At 45.1% G+C, this 22,163-nt stretch overlaps 1 pseudogene; it reads right to left on the reverse strand.

Annotated features, from left to right (window-relative positions):
- Positions 1–1,844: 1,844 nt before the first annotated feature.
- On the reverse strand, positions 1,845–5,248 carry LOC125547861 (annotated as a pseudogene).
- Positions 5,249–22,163: the final 16,915 nt, after the last annotated feature.

A 22,163-nucleotide genomic window follows, 5' to 3' on the forward strand; every position in this document is an offset into this window, starting at 1 on the left:
TCGCAGTGTCCTCTCTCTACTTCTGATTGTGAAAGTATCAAGCATGCCCTCTTCTTATGCCCTAGGGTTCAGGAAGTGTGTCGCATTCTGCGGTTGGGACATATGGTAACTGAAGTGTGTGCTGATGCAGAATGTGAAGGAGGCTCAGCGCTAGCTAATTTATTTTTGTCCAGGAGCAGTTTGCAGCCTTCGATGTCAGGGGTCCAACGTAATGAACTAGTAGCCACTACTGTGTGGTGCGTTTGGTGGGAATGACATCGCTACGTTCATGAGGATCTCCTACGGCCAGTCAGATCGGCATAGGCCATTGCTGCATTAGTAAAGAATTTCACGAGAGCAAGAGAAAAGAAGGCGATGATTAGGAGACATGGTTGGGAGAAGCCACTTGAAGGCACTGTGAAACTTAATATAGACGTTGGTTTTGATATGGAGAGTGGTTCCGGAAGTACATGGAGCAATATTACGTGATAACATGGGATTTTCCATGGCTGCTTCACGTGTTGATATTCCCTTTGTGGAGGATACGGCGACTGCGGAAGCAAGGGACCTGAGAGATGGGTTGCTGCTAGCAAATGATCTGGAATGCAACAAATTATACGTCGAAGCGGACTGCATGGAGGTGATTGAGGTTATGCACAATGGCGGGAACTCCCTCGGACCGGCGGCGGCCATCTATGAAGAGTGCTCTTTCTAGCTTGTAATTTCAGTTTTATAGTATTTAATCATTGTCCTAGGGTGGCCAATATGGCGGCAGATGTATTGGCTAGGAACTCGGAGACATCTCGAACTATTCTTTGGAAGTCTGAGCCTTCAGGATTTCTAGTCAACGTTTTATCGAACAATGTATCCTTATTTTCACATGAAATATAAACCGCCATGATAGTTTTCCCTAAAAAAATGCCAAGAACATAGGAATACATCTCTTTCTTACAAGCGCCTCTGCAATTCCAAAATAACACCCCCCTCTCCCGATTCTTTTCCCAAAATAACACCTATAACGTAAAACGGTCACTTGGTCAGGTGGTTTTGTCGAACCGAAAATGCTAAACCTATGAAAGCCCCTACGCAGTGTTACGGAAACTTCCACTGCAAACTAAACATCACCCCCCTGATTTTCAGGTGGGGGGGGGGGGGGGGGGGGGCTCACACTCCCCCTCCCCTAATCCAATTAAACATCCCCACGTCAGATCAGCCCGTAATATTACGTAAATTATTACGTGGATGTAGCATTGCTCTTTGTCGAACCGAGGCTGCAGTAATGCACCACCAACTTATGTTGTGCATATCCCCTTTAACTTAAGTTCATGCGGAAAAGAAAACGGACTTACACCAACAAGGCATCTTTTATTAATTCAAAGGAATATGAACTATATATACTTGATACACTCGTAAACAACACTATGAACCTGGCAACAACGAATTATGTACACATTCCACACTGTGCATTACTTGAGCACTGATGATCGGGGTCGTGCTAGCTCCCTGTAGTTTCGCTTCCCGTATATGACGTCTCACAGATGTGATCTGTCTATACATCACTATACTTGTATAATCTTTCTTTTCTTATACTATTACCTTCATTCTAAATTAATTGTCTTATATTTATCTAGATATAAATGTATCTAACACTAAAACGTGTTTAGGTACACCCGTATATAGACAAATCTAAGACAAGTAATCCAGGACCGAATACAACACAGAAAACGAGCGACACAGACATCCACGTACATATGGATATATGGGACCACCGATCGACTTGGATTCGCTGACCCTGTATGTATGCGAGAATCGAAGGTACAATGTCACCGGCCGGCCAGCCGGTTGACTCTGGTGTGTATACGTTGTTACTTGTTGTCCCTGGGCACCCAACAGCAGTGCAAGCCGTAGGGCAGCCCGTAGGGGAAGTTGGTCCGGGCGATCTCCTTGAAGGTCTTGGCGTCCAGCACCAGCGCGTAGCCAGACCCGTCCTTGGCGCTCACCATGGATATGGCCACGCCTACATCACAATTCCGCAACCCAAATCAGATAGCGACGGGAGGACAAAACACACACACACAAGGAACTAACCATCGTCTTCCTCGACGGCACCGGGGCGGGGCACGAAGTAGGGCTCGGACGGCACGGCGCCCTCCTCGTACCAGTTCATGGCCGTCTTCTCCACCAGGTCGATCTTGGTGAGCGTGTTGGGGAAGTTGCACGGCCGGTGCGCGCCGCAGGCGTAGGTGTAGCGGTACTCCTTGCCGAGGCGGGCCGGGTTGATGCTGCACATGTCCATGCCTCGGCCGTGCTCCTCCGGGTCCAACGCCGCCTCCAGCTCACCGAACGGGCTGCCGTCCAGCGGGATCCTGAACCGCCCCACCCTGCACGTACGTCCATGCACGCATGCGTCAAGAATCAAGGTTGTCTCGTAGTTTCGGTAGGAAAAATCTTGTCTCGTAAGTAGTACCTGGAGTCGATGAGGACATCCTCACCGGTAAAGCTCCGTAGATTGTGGAGACGGAGGTTGTCGAGGATGGAGGTGTTGGCGTTGTGCTCGCAGCAGTCAGCGATGATCGCCGTCACGCGCCCCTCCTCGTCCTTCTCCTCGTATGCGTTGATGAAGTGGAACGTCATGAAGGGCGGCACCTCCACGCTCGCCACCTTTTTAATAATCCCAAAATTAGTCTATCAGAAACCCACATCGAACGGCTAGCAAGTACGACGCCGCATGCATCCATTGTACTAGTAAAAGAGAAGGAAAATGGCGTGCCTAGGTCTTGGTCTACTCAAGCATAATCAACTCTCAATCAAGTGACATGACATATAAAAAATAATAATTAAAAAATAATTTTGCATGGATTTCAATGTACAATCTCACGAATATAGCACCAACTTAGACATGACGAAGTCTTAGTCAACTAAGACTTAGCAAAAATGAAAAAAAAAGCAACTTACGATGTTGCCGCTAGCCTTGCACATGGCGTGCATGTAGCTCCCGGAATCTGGGTACCACTGGAACTTGTACAAAGGCGTGGGCTCAGTGCGGAGGAGGTTCGCCACGCAGTACCGCAGCGGCATCTCCGGCACGACCACGTAGTTCTCGGTGACGGGGAACGAGTGCACCCACCCGGGCACGGGACCGCCACGGTAGTCCACTCTCCCCACGAACTGCCTCTCATTGCTCCCGACGTCCATCCTTGCCACCACATACCCTGGCCGGATCAGGTCCGGAATCAGCGTCCAGAAGTCGGTGTCGGTGACGATGGGGTGCGTCGAGTGGATCAAGCCACCCAGCTTGTCTTGGTACTCGAATTTGCTCACTGTGTCCAGCGTGTCTGGGTCGACGACGATGGAGCCCTTGACGCTCTCCGTCAGGCAGAGCACGCGGCCATCACCGAGCCTTAGGATACCAGTGTTGGAGTTGTCCGTGAGGAAGGACCCCGACAAGAGGCTCACGAGCTACCCGAAGAAGGACATGAAGCTGTCCGGCTTGGGCACCTCCGAGAACTCGCGGTAGCACAGCTTCCCGTGCTCGCACGCCGCCTTGTACGCCTCTGACTCGATCTGCTGGTGCGCGCCCACGGCGTGTCCGTCTCGTTCACGGAACGAGACGCGCACCAGCATCGCGTAGCCGTCGAATAGGTGGCGGAAGCCATAGTCCCCGAGGTCCCATAGGCCCGGGCCGTTCCTCAGGTACGTGCCATCCTGCGCAACAGAGAGAGTGCATATACTACGCGATCAATTATTGCGGCGCAAGGATCAAATCTGTCCAACACATAATTTATCAATCACGTAAATTACAGCTTATCTAACCATGGGCTGACGATTGCTAAGATGAGTAGCTGGACCATAACTATCACAGCTTTGTCACAAGTCGCGCATATTGCTAAGATGAGTAGCTGGACCATAACAATCACAGCTTAGTCACAAGTCTGGCATACATGTTTGTATAACCGTATTATAGTGCAACATATACCTGCAGATTTAACTCCACCAACCCACATTTTAATACTGCATATATATTGTGTAAGCCGCCACACGAGATAAGATCGTTGTTGTAGATCTCAGCCGTTTGTAACATCTCCCAGTATAGCGATGTTTCGCTGGCTTTGGCGCGTGTGGTTTTTGTCCCTTCGCATTGGAGGGGTTTTCCACGTTAAAATCTTGTGTTCCTCCGTGTTTATTTGATCTTCTTCATTCTCTATTCCCTGTTGTATCTCTATCAGAGAACCACTATTTCTGGTGTCGTGGCGGTGTTGGGTTGGGGGGTATTGACTTCATCCACCAATGTTCAAAACTTGGTGCTCATATTTATACTGTATTAGTCTTTCATCTTTGACTGGAATTTGGGTGGAACAAGTTTCATCCAAAATAAAGTTGCGAGAAGCAACAAAACTTTTTATCATCATAGTTTTGTGTTGCCTCCTTCCTCCTTCGCTGTAGATATCAACTAAATTGGATGCGCTTCATCAACCGACTTTACAACGAAAGATAAAAGTTGGCTACCCGTCCTAGTTAGACTGTTAGTTGATACTACTGATGAGAATGCTACTTATAGGAGTATCATATATTTTGTCTCAATTCACCATTTGCGAGTATGGATACTTGGTGTTGCCAATCGACACCTTGATGAAAGTAGTATTTTTTTAGTTTGATAAAAGTAGTTAGGTTAATGGAAAGAATGTGTTACGCAGTGTGGCATGGTCTAAAAGTACTTATACGCATATGCCCCTCTTGGGTTCTTTTTTCACTTTTTATGAGGAAGAGAACGATATGCATGATTTTATCAAACATTTGTTAGTTACATGCATATATGGTCACGGTTTGAATCGAAGTAACGGAAAAGATTCACATTCTCCAAGAGAAAACGCAGGGCTAACCTTCACGTGGACCACCGGCAGCTAGTATAAACGGATGTTTGAGGTTAGTATGTCAGTAGTTAAGGTATGAAGAATCTCAAGAAGGAAAAAAAAAACGAATGCATGCACATATAGATAGATAGATAGATAGATTTGTGCAAGTAATTCATTAACCCACCAGCCAGAGAGGGAGGTTTCCCTCCACTTCCAGCACGCCCTCCCACCTCTCCTGCCGGATACTCTTCCACGCCACGAGCTCGTCAGCACCACCACCACGGCAGCGCCTCCGTGGCGGCACCAGCCGCGAGAGGCTGCGCCACTGCCCGCTGCTTGTTGCCTCCCTGCTGGCTAGCCCGGCGGCCGGAGAGGGCGGCCACCGTGTAGAGCGAAGATGACATGGTGGGAGACATATTGTCTGGAGGAAGATGGAGCGGGTGTGCCGTGAACAGAGCGAGCTGAGGTGGCGTGGAAGAAGATGAAGATGAAGTACGTACTGTACCCTGCTGGTCAAGGGAGGTATTTATAGCCCGCCCGAGCCGAGGTGGTGGGTGGTGGCGCGCGCATCTGACCTGCGGACGTACATGCAATGAGATGGATCGATTAGCGAGAGGCAAATTCGGCATCTGTACTGGTCGAAATTGCTGGATGCCATGTTTGTTTGCACCCCGGCCGGTTGTCATGTTGCAGCAACTTGGTTTGAACTAGGTGTTGGGGCGGCGCGCCTCTTGAGGGGGAGCTGCGCGGTGCCTGGTTGTAGGTGACCTTTAACAGTCTTTTCTATTCTAATTAGCGTTTAGAAATAGAAATATATATACAAAGAAAGCGCATTATGGATCTGAACATGAAACATCTGACTGAGAGTAGTGCACTTTACATAAGCAACACCATAGGTTTAGCGTCTTGAAAAGCATGTGTTAAGAGGGTCCAAAAGCAAACCATAGGTTATCAAGGGATAAAGCATAATTAGGAGTACTTAGTGCTAGATTATATTGACAAAGGGGCTGCAGTGTCTTCGATGGTGCATCTAGAGGCTGTGCACGGTGAGAACCAGACGGCGCTTTGAAGTGATTCTGAAACGAAATGCACAGATGTCCCCTTCGCGAATGTTGGCACAACAACGAAACTCGGACCAGTTAGTGGTTATAGTGGCCCTCTTGTCAGTTCCTAGCATGATGCGACATTCTGCGAGCAGACGGCCATTTGCAAGTCTGACAATGAGTGTATCATTGTTTGGATCAATGTAATCTAGCAGGGTTCTCTTCAGTATAGTTTACCTGAAAATACTGGTACAAGAAAGCAAGTTATTTACATGGACAGAAATTGTTGTGTGATATGGAAGATAAGAGCGTGTTCTGTGGATATTAATGATATTAATGCTGATAGCAAATTACTGTTATTGAGTACACGTCTTGAGGACCCAAATTTATGAATGCTCAAGTAAAATGGCTGATGAAAGAGTAAAGAGAAGTCAATATTTCTGATGTCCAATTGACAATTTGAGTATGTACAACCTAGTGTATGAACAGAGAACAAACGAGTGAAAAAATGTTGTACCAAAGTTGATATAGTAAGCAAGATAACGCTGTCGTGTTGGTTCACATCTCAACTAGCTCATCTCCCTCACTTGATCAATCAAGAAGAAGAGGACGCCGCCGAGCTGTACTTGGAAGTGCTGCACGTGCGGTACTTGGATCGGATTGGATCATGACGCGAGTATGACTACGCCAACCACTATCTCTAGATCGTTAGCGCTTTCAGTTTACAAGGGTATGTAGACACCACTCCCCTCTCGTTGCTATACATCTCCTAGATTAGATCTTGGGTGTTTGTAGGATTTTTTTTGATTTTCATGCATCGTTCCCCATCATTTTAAAGTTTGGATGCTCGTTTCTCTATATTCAGAAAACATTTATTTGTAGAATGCTCTTTTGCTTCACTTATATTTATTAGAACGTGATCTTTTGTAGAAAGAATTAAACTATCATGTTTCACTTATATCTATTTAGAGAGTCAACGGGAATCGGTCATTCACATGGTTAGTCATAAAATCCTACATAAAACTTGTAGATCCCTGAATATTCTGCAATAGTTTTGGGATATTAACATAGTAATATGTGGGTGTACTAGTGGATGATTGTGGTTTAGTAAAAATATCAATGTTAAGGTTTGTGATTCCCGAAACTTGCATGTATAGTTCTAGTTTTGCGACAAAGTTAGAGCATAATTTGTCCTTGACAGAACTCATTTCTGCTGTTATAATCGGGGACGCGCTATGGTTAACTCCTACCAACGTCCTCCCTAAGGGCATGCGAGTAATACTTTGCTTCAAGGGCTAATAGGCTTTCACAATAAGTATGTGAGTTTTTTATGACTAATGTGAGTCCATGGATTATACACACTTCTAACTTGTCGCAATTTGCTAGCCTCTTCAGTACCGTGCATTACCCTTTCTCATCTCGAGAGTTGGTGCAAATTTCACCGATGCATCCAAACCCTGTGATATGATACGCTCTATCACATAATCATACTTATATCTTCCTCAAAACAACCACCATACCTACCTATTATGACATTTTCATAATCATTTCGTGATATATTGCCATGCAATTTCCACCGCTTCCGTTTTGATGACTTGAGCATTCATTGTCATATTGCTTTGCATGGTCATATAGCTAACATAGTATTTGTGGCTCAGCCACCGTTCATCATTTTTTATACATGTTAGCTAGATCATTGCACATCTTGGTACACTGCCAGAAACATTCATATAGAGTCATATTGTTCTAGTATTGAGTTTTAAGTAAATAAAAGTGTGATGATCATCATTATTAGAGCATTCTCCCAGTGAGCAAAGAATGATGGAGACGATGATTCCCACTTATGTCGGGATGAGGAACCGGACGAAAAAATAGGCCAAAAAGATCCCAACAAAACAATAAAAAAAGGAAAAAGGAAAAAAAGAAAAAGAGAGAAGGAGCAATGTTACTATCCTTTACCACACTTGTGCTTCAGAGAAACATCATGTTTTTCATATAGAGAGTCTCCTATGTTGTCACTTTCATATACTAGTGGGAATGTTTCATTATAAAACTTGACTTGTATATTCCAATGATGGGCTTCCTCGAATGCCCGAGGTCTTCATGAGCAAGCGTGTTGGATGCCACTCACTTAGTTTCAGTTGAGCTTTCATACACTTATACTCTTAGTGCATCTGTTGCATCGAAATCCCTACTCCTTGCATTGGCATCGATTGACAGACATCTCTATAGCCCGTATATCCGCCTAGTTGATGCGAGACTTTCTCCCTTTTTAACTTCTCCTTATCGATCTCTACCAACACCATTCTATTCCACCTATAGTGCTATGTTCATAGCTCACGCTCATGTATTGCGTGGGAGTTAAAAATACTGAAGAGCATTAGAAGTACGAGTCAATTGCTTTGTTTGACACTGGGGTGTTCACGATTTATACTTTATGCTAAGAAGACTGAGCAGGACATGACTATATGATTTTGTAGGGATATCATTCTTTATTTTGATGGGCAAGATTGTTTGTTAGTAAGTCTAAGTATTGATGTCTTTATGTCAAATTGTAGACTATTGCTTTGAATCACTCATATCTTAATATTCATTTATTCCATGATTAGATTACATGATCAAGATTATTCTAGGTAGCATTCCACATAAAAAAGTATAATTTTATCATTTACCTACTCGAGGACGATCAGGAATTAACCTTGGGGATGCTGATACGTCTCCTCGTATCTATATTTTTGATTATTTCATGCCAATATTCTAGAACTTTCACATACTTTTGGCAACAATTTATATGATTTTCTTGGACTAACATATTGATCCAGTACCCAGTGCTAGTTCCTGTTCGCTGCATGTCTTTTGTTTCACAGAAAATTCATATCAAACGAAGTCCAAACGCGATAAAATTTTACGGAGATTTATTTTGGAACACATGTGATTTTTGGGAAAAATAATAACCACGTGCTCTAGGGGCCCACAAGCTCAAGGGGTGCACCCCTACCCCGGGCGTGGCTAGAGGGCTTGTGGCGCCCCTGTAAATCGGTTGGAGGTGTCCTTCGGCCACAAGGAAGCTAATGTCCGAATAAAAATCCCCTCAAAATTTGAGCCCAACGGAGTTCTCCGAAAATTTAAGAAATGGTTTTTGGCCAGAAAATAGGAACACAAAACAGAAGAGAAAGAGAGAAAGAGAGGTCCAATCTCGGAGGGGCTCCTGCCCTTCAGGAGCCATGGTGGCCATGGACCAGAGGGGAAACTCTCCTCCCATCTAGGGGGAGGCCAATGATGACCCACAAGTATAGGGATCTATCGTAGTCCTTTCGATAAGTAAGAGTGTCGAACCCAACGAGGAGCAGAAGGAAATGATAAGCGGTTTTCAGCAAGGTATTCTCTGCAAGCACTGAAATTATAGGTAACAGATAGTTTTGTGATAAGATAATTGGTAACGAGCGACAAGTAACAAAAGTAAATAAAGTGCAGCAAGGTGGCCCAATCCTTTTTGTAGCAAAGGACAAGCCTGGACAAATTCTTATATAGAGAAAAGCGCTCCCGAGGACACATGGGAATTATCGTCAAGCTAGCTTTCATCACGTTCATATGATTCGCGTTCGGTACTTTGATAATTTGGTATGTGGGTGGACCGGTGCTTGGGTACTGTCCTTACTTGGACAAGCATCCCACTTATGATTAACCTCTATTGCAAGCATCCGCAACTACAACAAAAGTATTAAGGTAAACCTAACCATAGCATGAAACATATGGATCCAAATCAGCCCCTTAGGAAGCAACGCATAAACTAGGGTTTAAGTTTCTGTCACTCTAGCAACCAATCATCTACTTATTACTTCCCAATGCCTTCCTCCAGGCCCAAATAATGGTGAAGTGTCATGTAGTCGACGTTCACATAACACCACTAGAGGAGAGACAACATACATCTCATCAAAATATCGAACGAATATCAAATTCACATGACTACTAATAGCAAGATCTTCTCCCATCACTAGTGCAGAACCGGGAAATAGCACCGGTTCGTAAGGCCCTTTAGTGCCGGTTCGGTAACTGGCACTAAAGTGTGGGCACTAAAGGCCCCCCCTTTAGTACCGGTTCAGCACAAACTGGTGCTAAAGGGCAACCACGTGGCACGAGCCAGCTCCGGGGGCAGGGAGCCCTTTAGTACCGGTTGATGACACCAACCGTATTAAAATGTTGGGGGGGGGGGGTTGGGTTTATGATTTCTTTTTCATTTAATTTTGTATTTTCCATTTAATTCTTTTTCGTTTGCTGGTATTTTACGATACTACATATTGTACACGTTATGCATATATATAAATAGAATTTCTAGTAGAAACCGATCATATATATATAGGGTCGCGCTATTCGTCACCCTGGGTGAGGAATAGTTATTCTTCACCCCCCTCTATTTTACCATCAATGCACCGTAATTTTATGTTCCGTAAGTTTTTGTCTTATTTCCGACGCAAAAAGAGACCGTAAGAAAATATATAATCGCCGTAAAAAATATTTTATGTTATGTAAAATTACAAACGTAAAAACATAGTCTAAAATACACATAAACTGCAAATTTTCTTGTCTTATGACATATATTTTTATTTTTAGGTCAAATTCTACGTAGTGAATTAATAGAAATGTAACTATTTGAATTCCAAACTTATTCTACGTATTTCTCCTAATTGGTGCACAATTAGCTAGCTATATACAATTTCTCCTAATTGGTGCCTTCGGAGCCAGTGGCATTAGCCTAATTGGTGCCTTCGGAGCACGATAACAATTGGAAGTGGTTCATGGGGGCGGTAGCGGGTAATAGTATTCTCCTTTGGGATATATGACCTGGTTGAGCAAAAATCTCGCTATTTCCTCTTGAATTGCTTCTATGCGCTCCTCTGCTAGGAGCTGCTCCCGCACCTCTCTGAACTGTTAAGAAGGAGATCAATATGCATGTGTGTTAGTTGTGTGACTAGATATCGATAATGGTGTAAAAATTGTGAATAGTGTTCTAACAAACGTACCCACTCCCGTCTTTGAGATCTGCTCCTTCCGGACGCCATCATGCGAATGTTCTCGCAAACGTAGTATGCACACAGATATTTCCCCGGCGCCTGCTTCAGGGCCTTTACGAGAATGGAATTTGATCAGATAATAATTAATCAAGCATGATAATTAAAGAGATGGTAGCTAGCTAGCTAGTACTACTTAATTACTTACCTTAGGTCAATACCATTTCAGCTTTCGTTTTCATTGGCCTGTAGTACGCCGATGAACTTTGCCCAAGCCCTGCCCGCCGACAAAGAAAATGAATAAAGGGGTTATTAAATAGTTCATATCAGGAAATGACGAACTAAATAGGCCGAGATATAGTTAATAATGATTGAAATTACCTATTGACTATCCCAAACAAGATGGTGTAGTCACCTTCTTTTTTAAGTAGTGAGTCCAGTATTTCAACTGTTCCTTCATCAACTTTAATGATTAACAAGATCCAGTGAAATCTGCATGCACACACGTTTGCATGTCTTAATTAAGCGGGCATATGTAAGCAAAAACATGTAGCTAGCTAGTAGGCAAAAACAGAATTTGTAGTATAAGACAGTGTGACTCACTCGAAGTTGTAAGGAAGTAGTATATCTTCATTGATATTGAGGCGCTTGAAGAACTCTAGCATGCTTTCCTCTACACTTTTTTCATAATATAGATCTAATTTCCATGTGTATTCATTAATGGTATTTGGGTCAATGAACCCAATGCCATAGCATCCACCTTTTTTCATTTCATACATCTTCATCCTGCATAATACCACAGAAAAGAATATAGTGAGGATAATTACAGGTAATGATTGATCAAAATGATCACTACAGCTAGCTTGAGACTTAAATTACAGAAAGAAATCACTTACAGACAATAGCAACTGACGATAGATTTGTCGAGTGCGTCTTGATTGTATAACTGAAATAGTTCTGAATACTCAATGGACACAGCTTTCTCATGGTAGTAATGATCCTTCTTGACATTCACCATGAGGGACTCTCGATTGGAAATCTTGGTAATGTCCATGTACCATTGGTGCAATTCATACATTCTCGTTGGGAGATTCTTGACCTCGTATGGCTCGACCAAAGGTTGGCCCCGGACATATTTCCGTTTTATTTCCTCCTCTCTAAGCGGAGGCATGGACTCGATGTCGAGGAGTTGTCCAACAGTGGTCTTGAGGATTTCAGCCCGCCTTATATGCTCCTCGGTTATTACCACATCGCCCAGTTCGGGAACGTAAACGGTTTGCCCACAATAATATTGGGCGCACCTACTCTCATGTGTTGTTGGCACAACAAGCGGGGGGATTGATTGTGCCGCCTGTTCTCCCAGTTGGGGAATGGTTTTACCGCTCCTTTTTCCAGCTAATTTGCTCGAGCTCGAGCTCGCCTCTTTCTGTAGACGTGCTTGATTTAACTTCCTGAGGTGGCGCTCATAGTCTGTGTCAACAGACTTGGGAGTTGGTGCTCTAGCCATACGAATGAAGTGGTCAATCTTTTCCTCAGGCACTTTCTCCCTTGGCGGCGGTGGCGGTTTCGGTGCAAAATGGGCTTCCACCTCGGCCTTCGATATGGATGCGTTTTCCTCCTTGGAGTTGTCATAAGGCCTCTGCGAAAGAGGCGTGAGGCTGCTTGGACCATATTGAAATCACTTGCCTCCGCCTGTACCTCCAGTACTACCTCGACTTGTACCGCTACGCACCATAGATGCGGCGGCTCTCTTCCGTGATTGCTGAGGCAGCGGAGACGGCTGACGTGGCTGAGTTGGAGGAGGAGGAGGAGTGGCCTGAAGCTGTGCCGGACTTGGAGGAGGAGTGGCCTGACGCTTTGCCGGACTTGGAGGAGGAGTGGTCTGATGTTGTGTCAGACTTGGAGGAGGAGTGGCCTGACGCTTTGTCGGACTTGGAGGAGGAGGAGTAGCCTGACACGTTGGTGGACTTGGAGGAGCGGGAGTCTGCTGACTCGGTGGCGGACTTCGACGAGGATTCGGCTGACGCGGTGTCGGTGGCCTTCGAAAGATGATGCAATACTTTCTCCATAGGATGATACGATGTTTGGCCTCTCCCAGTGTGTGCTCCTCCTCACCTCCAGGAATGTCAAGCTCTAGCCCCGAATATTGGTCCACCACCTCATCAACCAAGACACGAGCATAGCCCGCTGGAATCGGGTTGCAATGGAAGGTTGCCTCGGGGGGATTTGTAAAAGCAATGGCGTCCGCCACCTTCATGGATATATGTTCTTCATTTTGAAGTGTAGCTCGCAGTTAGTGTTCTCCATGATGTCATCCACGGGGTATCTATCCAGCATTGCGTCGCCCGGGGCGGAACCCACACTGCTTCTCGGCATGGATGGGACGGTGCTATCCAATGCTGGATCGTCCGCTAGCTGCTGCAGCTGCTGAGACCCCCTTTGCTGGCTAAGTGAGTCGATCTGCTCCTGCTGCCGCTGGAATTTGACTGCCAAGTCCGCGTGCGCTGATTCTAGGCCTTGAAGGCGTTCATAGTCTAGCTTCCTCTGCTCCTCCTCCATCTTCCTCTTCTTCTCCTCCACAATCTTCTTTCTCGCACGGGTTCTGTAGTCGGCGTTCCAGTCCGAAAACCCCTCATACCATGGAATAGCGCCCTTGCCTCGTGTTCTTCCCGGATGTTCAGGATTTCCCAGGGCACGCGTACGCTCGTCGTTCTCTCTGTTGGGCTGGAACACCCCCGATCGAGCCTCTTCTATTGCAACAAGTAGCTTATCTTCGGCTCCGTCCAGACATGCCTTCTTCGAAACTTTGCCTGCCTTCGGGTCCAACTCCCCCCATGCGCATAGAACCAAGTCCTGCACCTAGGGGTCCAGCTCAATATTTCTGGAGTGACACCTGCATCCTCCATCTCTTTCTCAGACTTATCCCACTTAGGCATTGCCACCGCGTAGCCACCTGGCCCCAGCTTATGGAACTTATCCTTTTTTTGTGGCATTGGCCTTGTTTATTCTCGACCGTTCCTTAGATAATTCCGATTCCTTGAATTTCACGAAATCGTCCCAATGAACACTTTGCTTCTCTAGTGTTCCCTTGAATACTGGAGTCTTCTTTCCTCCCTTGACGTACTGGTCCCATACACGATTCTTGTGGTTGTTGAATGCAACCGCCATCTTCCTAAGAGCAGCGTCCTTGATTTTCTCCACATCTGCATATGTGAAATGATCTGGCAGGGTGAAATGTTCCATGAGCGTTTCCCAAAGAAGAAGTTTTTGTCTGTCGTGGACAAAAGTAAGATCTGGACGTGGCTTTGCTGGCTCTCTCCATTCTTGAAGGGAGACCGGGAGTTGGTCCTTCACAAGAACTCCGCACTGACGAATGAACTTGTCCGCAATCTTCTTAGGCGCTAATGGTTCGCCATTAGGTTTGATGGCCTTGATATTGTACTTTACGCCCTCCTTCAACTTTTTGTTCGGGCCTCGTACTGTCCTGCTGCCTGAAGATTTGCTCGATCCGGATGGCTGAAAGAAGAAAGATCGATTCGTTAATATATATCTTCAAGTCATTTAAAACATGTGATGATCACTAGATGCCTGCTTATATAAATATACCTCACCGGTCTTTGTTGTTTCAAGATCAACATTTTCTTCATCATGTTCATAGTTCATGACTTCATCAATTCGGTCGTCGCGATCGAATATCATATCACCCTCCCCGGTGTTGTTTAGATATTCGGAGCCGTGATAATCTTCTTCATCCTGTTCATCATCTGGCCCATGAGGATTGCGTATGATATTAAACATGGCCTCTTCTCCCTCTCCGCCGGTATTGTCCGCCATAGGTTTTATTTAACTAATCCAAAAGAAATATATTCAAATTACAATGCATGGATGCAATCAATTAATAAGGAAAACTGAATCAATCATAGTACATAATAAGCATCATCGAATATAATCTCGAATATGTCGTCTCGAATAATAGATATAATCTCGAATACATCGTCTCGAATAATATATATAATCTCGAATAAATCATCTCGAATATTATATATCGAATACATCACTAGCTAGCTAGCTAGCTAATAAAGATCGAATACTAGAGAGTAATCTAGGCCACTCGCGGTTCCTGAGGCGCGGGCGGTGGACAACCAAAGTGAAGGAACCATCACTGGATCATAGCTTGGGTGATCTCCCAAAAGAACCTGCCAGGTATTGGAGAACCTGACGTCCATAGCAGCCATGTAGCGATGGACGTGCTCGTCCTCCTTCCTAACACGGCGACGTACCACCTCCGGCGGGGCTGGCTCCCTCCGCACCGAAAGTGGCCCACACGAACGCCACCAAAGGAGATCAGGGTCGACGACGGGACCCGTGGCCTGGTTCCTCACCAAGCGTCGCGCCCCTGAAGGTAGCACCTCCTAGTGCCAGCCCGGCGGAGCCCAGTCCCGGACATGGGTCCTCTGAAGCAGGACGTCGTCGCGAACTGGTCGACGGCGAGGATGCGAGCCGGGCATCGTCGACAACAAATACTATATGCCGCAAAAGTAAAGTAACATTTTTAAATGATGGATTGTGATTTCATATATGCAAATTCTAAATTTTATAACTAAAGCTAACATTTCTAATATTTCTATAACTAAAACTAACATTTCTAATATTTCTATAACTAAAAAACATTTCTATATAACTAACATTTCTATATAACTAACATTTCTAATATAACTAACATTTCTATATAACTAACATTTCTAATATTTCTATAACTAATTTTTTTTTTCTATATAACTAACATTTCTAATATTTCTATAACTAAAAAACAGAAAAATTGCTAACATTTCTATAACAATGTGTGTGTGTGTGGACATGGTGGCAGGAGCTCACCGGCGAGGCGCGGCGACGGGGGGCGGTGACGAGGACGGAGACGGGCGGTGACGAGGACGGAGACGGGCGGTGACGATGGGGACGGAGACGGGCCGGGCGGGGACGATGGGAAGACGGGGCGCGGCGCGGCGACGGGGCGGGGCGCGGCGACGGGGACGGGGGCTGGCCGGGCGGGGACGACGGGAGGACGGGGCGGGGCGCGGCGACGGGGCAGGGCGCGGCGACGGGGACGGGGGCAGGCCAGGTGGGGACGACGGGAGGACGGGGCGGGGCGCGACGATGGGGACGGGGACGGGCCAGGCGGCGACGAGGGGCGGCGGCGACGGGGCGAAGGAGAAAGAAGCAGAGGGAGAGATGAGGAACTGAATTTTTTTGAAGTGTTTTCTTATATAGAACCCACCTTTAGTACCGGTTGGAGCCACCAACCGGTACTAAAGGTCTGTTTTGGCCAGGCGAAGCGGCGGGAACCGCACCCCTTTATTACCGGGTCGTGGCGCCAACCGGTACTAAAGGCCCCCCCTTTAGTATCGGTTGGAGCCACGAACCGGTACTAAAGGGTGTGCGCTGCCAGGCGAGGGGCGCAGAAGTTTAGTCCCACCTCGCTAGCCGAGGGGCACTCACACCTGCTTATAAGCCCCGCCGCCACTGCTGTCTCGAGCTCCTCTCTAAAGCAGGCCTTCTGGGCCTACCTCTGCTGCGATGCCCTGTTGGGCCTACTGGGCTAGCGGGCCTGCATCCTAGCCCAACTAGAATTTGGGTTTCTAGTCGTATGCAGGCCGCTATGGCCCAGTAGGTGGGCTTTTTTTCATTTAGTTTTCTTTCTTTCTTTCTTTATTCTGTTTTATTTATTTTTAGTTGTTTTTGCTGTATTTTGAGTTTCTTTGTGAATATTTTTGCTTTAGGTACAAAAAATTACAAACTTTCTGTTAATGCCGGTAGTTTTCAAATTTGAATAGTTTAAATTTTAAATTATTTGAATTTTGTGTGAATCACTAGTTTGCGAATAACTTAACTTTGAAAATAGATTTTTCAGTGATTCTTTTTTCTTATGTTTAATATTAGTGTGTTTTATCATTATATTCAATTTGGTAATGCTTAGGTTATTTAAAAAATGAAATGCCTTTGTAACGGATGAGTTTTCGTCCGAAACCCTGATACTTCGAAAGAGATTGTCCATTTTGTATACGAAGTGCATCTAGTTTTGCGGTAACCCTCTCTACTTTTTTGCACATGCTATGTGGGTGAAATTATGATACCATGCCAACTTTCAACCTTTTCTGAGTTTATTTGAAATGCTTTTCAATTTCAGGGTCATTTAGCTGAAAAAAATCAGTAAATGCATGAAAGAATTTGTTTGCACATAAAATTTCTTCGCGTTTCAAATGCCAAAACACATAACTACCCTAACTATTACAGAGATTCCTTCCTGGGTGTGAAACACAGAAGAAAGTGATGATAGTGAAGCCGATCACATCCCAGATCTTTGGGTGTGAAACTTTTTCTTCGCGTGTGTCCCTTTGCGCCGTAGCCATGGAAAATTTTCATCATTTAACTGGATGCTCGGGTCAATATTCACTGTGAATGGAGCAATTTCATCAAACTTTTCATAATCTTCTGACATGTCTGTCTTGTCATCCACTCCCACGATGTTTGTCTTCCCAGAAAGAACTATGTGGCGCTTTGGCTCATCGTATGATGCAGTCGCTTCCTTATCTTTTCTTTTTCTCGGCTTGGTAGACATATCCTTCACATAGAAAACCTGTGCTACATCATTAGCTAGGACGAATGGTTCGTCTGCATACGCAAGATTGTTGAGATCCACTGTTGTCATTCCGTACTGCGGGTCTTCCGTTACCCCGCCTCGTGTCATATTGACCCATTTGCACCGAAACAAAGGGACCTTCAAACCACGTCCATAGTCAAGTTCCCATATCTCCTCTATGTAACCATAATATGTTTCCTTTCCCATCTTGGTTTCTGCATCAAAGCGGACACAACTGTTTTGGTTGGTGCTCTTCTTATCTTGGGCGATCGTGTAAAATGTATTACCATTTATCTCGTACCCTTTGAAAGTCATTATATTCAAAGATGGTAACTGGGATAGCGAGTACAGGTCATCTTCAATAGAGGCGTCATGCATGGTACGTGTCTGCAACCAGCCGGCGAAACTCCTGGTTTGTTCACATGTAATCCAGTCATCAGACCGCTCCGGGTGTTTGGAGCGTAGAAAATTCTTGTGTTCGTCCATATACGAGCCACCAAGGCGGAATTCTGTAGAACTGTGTAGTGTGCTTCAGTTAGAGAATGTCCATCCATACATATTATTTGATCCCCTCCTAGCGTGCCTTTTCCATCCAGTCGGCCCATATGCCGCGATTCAGTAACACCAATCGGCTTAAGGTCAGGAATAAAGTCAATACAAAACTCAATGACCTCCTCATTTTCATGGCCCTTGGAGATGCTTCCTTCTGGCCTAGCACGGTTATGAACATATTTCTTTAAGACTCCCATGAACCTCTCAAAGGGGAACATATTGTGTAGAAATACAGGACCCAAAACGTTAATCTCTTCGCATAGGTGAACTATAGGACGTGCGTCATGATGTTGAAGAAGGATGGTGGGAATACCAACTCGAAACTGACAAGACATTGCACCAAATCATCCTCTAACCTTGCTTTGATTTCTGGATCGATTACCTTCTGAGAGATTGCATTGAGGAATGCACATAGCTTTACAATGGCTAATTGAACGTTTTTCGGTAGAAGCCCCCTCAATGCAACCGGAAGCAGTTGCGTCATAATCACGTGGCAGTCATGAGACTTTAGGTTCTGGAACTTTTTCTCTGCCATGTTTATTATTCCCTTTATATTCGACGAGAAGCCAGATGGTACCTTAATACTGAGCAGGCATTCAAAAAAGATTTCCTTCTCTTCTTTGGTAAGAGCATAGCTGGCATGACCCTGATGTATGCCGTCTTTTCCGTGCATACGTTGTTGGTCCTCCCATGCCTCAGGTGTATCTTTTGTTTTCCCATACACGCCTAAGAAGCCAAGCAGGGTCACACAAAGATTCTTCGTCACGTGCATCACGTCGATTGCGGAGCGGACCTCTAGGTCTTTCCAATAGGGCAGGTCCCAAAATATAGATTTCTTCTTCCACATGGGTGCAGTTCGTCAGTGTCATTCGGAACAGGTTGTCCGCCAGGACCCTTTCCAAAGACTACCTTCAAATCCTTGACCATATCATGTACATCAGCACCAGTACGGTGGCGAGGCTTCGTCCGGTGATCCGCCTCACCTTTGAAATGCTTGCCTTTCTTTCTTACGGCATGCCTGCTCGGAAGAAATCGACGATTTCCCAGGTACACAATCTTCTCACAATTAGCCAAATATAATGTAGGTATCGTCCAAACAATGCGTGCATGCGCGGTATCCCTTGTTTGTCTGTCCTGAAAGGTTACTGAGAGCAGGGCAATCATTGATGGTCATGAACAACAACGCCTTTAGGTCAAATTCTTCCCCCATGTGCTCATCCCACGCACGTACACCTATTCCATTCCACAGCTGTAAGAGTTCTTCAACTAATGGCCTTAGGTACACATCAATATCGTTGTCGGGTTGCTTAGGGCCTTGGATGAGCACTGGCATCATAATGAACTTCCGCTTCATGCACAACCAAGGAGGAAGGTTATACAAACATAGAGTCACAGGCCAGGTGCTATGGTTGCTGCTCTGCTCCCCAAAAGGATTAATGCCATCTGCGCTTAGACCAAACCATACGTTCCTTGCGTCATCTGCAAACTCCTTCCCGTACTTTCTCTCAATTTTTCTCCACTGCGACCCGTCAGTGGGTACTCTCAACTTTCCGTCTTTCTTACGGTCTTCTCTGTGCCATCGCATCGCCTTGGCATGCTCTTTGTTTTGGAACAAACATTTCAACCGTGGTATTATAGGAGCATACCACATCACCTTGGCAGGAATCTTCTTTCTGGGGCGCTCGCCCTCGACATCACCAGGGTCATCGCGGCTGATCTTATAGCGCAATGCACCGCATACCGGGCAAGCGTTCAAATCCTCGTACTCACCGCGGCAGAGGATGCAATCATTAGGGCATGCATGTATCTTCTCCACCTCTAACCCTAGAGGGCAGACCGGCTTCTTTGCTTCGTACGTACTCTCGGGCAATTCGTTGTCCTTTGGAAGCATATTCTTTATCATTACCAGCAACTTTCCAAATACCTTGTCAGATACACCATTCTCTGCCTTCCATTGCAGCAATTCCAGTGTGGTGCCCAGCTTTTTCTTGTCACCTACACAATTCGAGTACAACAATTTTTTGTGATCCTCTAACATGCGCTGCAACCTCTTCTTGTCCAAATCACTTGCGCAGTTTCTCTTTGCATCGGCAATGGCCCGACCTAGATCATCAACGGGATCATCCGATGCCTCTTCTTCAGCTTCTTCCCGCATTGCCGGCTCAGCTTCTTCCCACATTACCGGCTCAGCTTCTTTCCTCATTGTTGTATCATCGTATTCAGGGAACCCATGGCCAGGATAGCTATCATCATCCTCTTCTTCTTCATTGTCTTCCATCATAACTCCTCTTTCTCCGTGCTTGGTCCAAACATTATAGTGGGGCATGAAACCGGACTCAAACAGGTGGACGTGAATGGTTCTTGACGTAGAGTAATTGTGACCATTCTTACAGCCAGCACATGGACAAGGCATAAAACCATCCGCCCGCTTGTTTGCCTCAGCCGCAAGCAGAAAAGTATGCACGCCATTAATGAACTCGGGAGAGCATCGGTCATCGTACATCCATTACCGGCTCATCTTCAATACACAACAACAAAAACACCAAATTAATACAATACATAAAGTTCATACATAAAGTTCATACAACACTTAAATGCAACAAACAAATAACTCTCTAGCTAAAGAATTTAAATGCAACAACAAATGCAATCAAGATCGCAACTAAGGTAACAATTGATCCAACAGCATAATGATACCAAGCCTCACTATGAATGGCATATTTTCTAATCTTTCTAATCTTCAAGCGCATTTTCTCCATCTTAATCTTGTGATCATCGACGACATCGGCAACATGCAACTCCAATTCCATCTTCTCCCCCTCAATTCTTTTCAATTTTTCTTTCAAATCCTCGTTTTCTCTTTCAACTAAATTTAACCTCCCGACAATAGGGTCGGTTGGAATTTCCGGTTCAACTACCTCCTACATACAAATATCTATGTCAACTTGATGGGCATAATTTGTCGTAAACACGAAATGCAGCAAATAGTTTTAAAAGAGAATATACCACATCCGAATCATAACCCAGACGAGGGCCGACGGGGACGGATATCAAAACCATGGCACTATGTATAACAAACAACGTATGGGGTAAGATAATTATACGAGTAACTATATATCCAAATCACACAAACATCAATTTTTTATATAAAACATTCATGAACAAGATGCTCACCACAAGGTGGTGCCAGCAACGGGACGTTGCGGGCGATCGACGGTGGTTACGACGGAGATTTAGAAGGCACTAAGTAAACCACACCTACATATGCAAACTAAGTGTTATTTTTGACCTCAAATTGCATAAAAATCATATACTAGCACACACACACACACACACACACACACACATATATATATATATATATAAAATTCCTCCCAAATTACTAAACTCACAAATCAATCACTATATAAAGCATTGCAAGAGCTAATCTAGCAATGAGAGATGAAAGGACAAAGTTGCTAACCTTTGTGATCATTTGAATGGATGGGGGCCTTCAAATCTTGACAAATTTTGGGCAAAATGTGTGATGATCTTGAGAGGAAGAGGGAAAGAACAGAGAGGAGAGGGGAAAGGGGAAGAACAGAGCGAGCTCGGGTGGATGAAGGGTGTATGTAGGACGACCTTTAGTACCGGTTCGTGATACGACCCGGTACTAAAGGTGCTGGAGGGGCCCCGGACTGACAACATCCTGCCACCACTCACTTTAGTACCGGTTCGTGGCACGAACCGGTGCTAAAGGTTCGCCACGAACCAGTACTAATGATGTCCGCCCTCCTAGCCGTTGGAACCGGCACTAATGGACACATTAGTGCCGGCTCAAATTCAAACTGGCACTAATGTGCTTCACATTTGACCCTTTTTCTACTAGTGCATGTTCTCAGGAACAAACATAACTACTCACAAAGCATATTCATGTTCATAATCAGAGGAGTATTAATATGCATATAGGATTTGAACATATGTTCTTCCACCAAATAAACCAACTAGCATCAACTACAAGGAGTAATTAACACTACTAGCAACCCACATGTACCAATCCCAGACTTGGAGACAAGAATTGGATACAAGAGATGAACTAGGGTTTGAGAGG

The sequence above is a fragment of the Triticum urartu genome, chromosome 3, assembly GCF_003073215.2.
Source record: "Triticum urartu cultivar G1812 chromosome 3, Tu2.1, whole genome shotgun sequence".
NCBI lineage: Eukaryota > Viridiplantae > Streptophyta > Magnoliopsida > Poales > Poaceae > Triticum > Triticum urartu.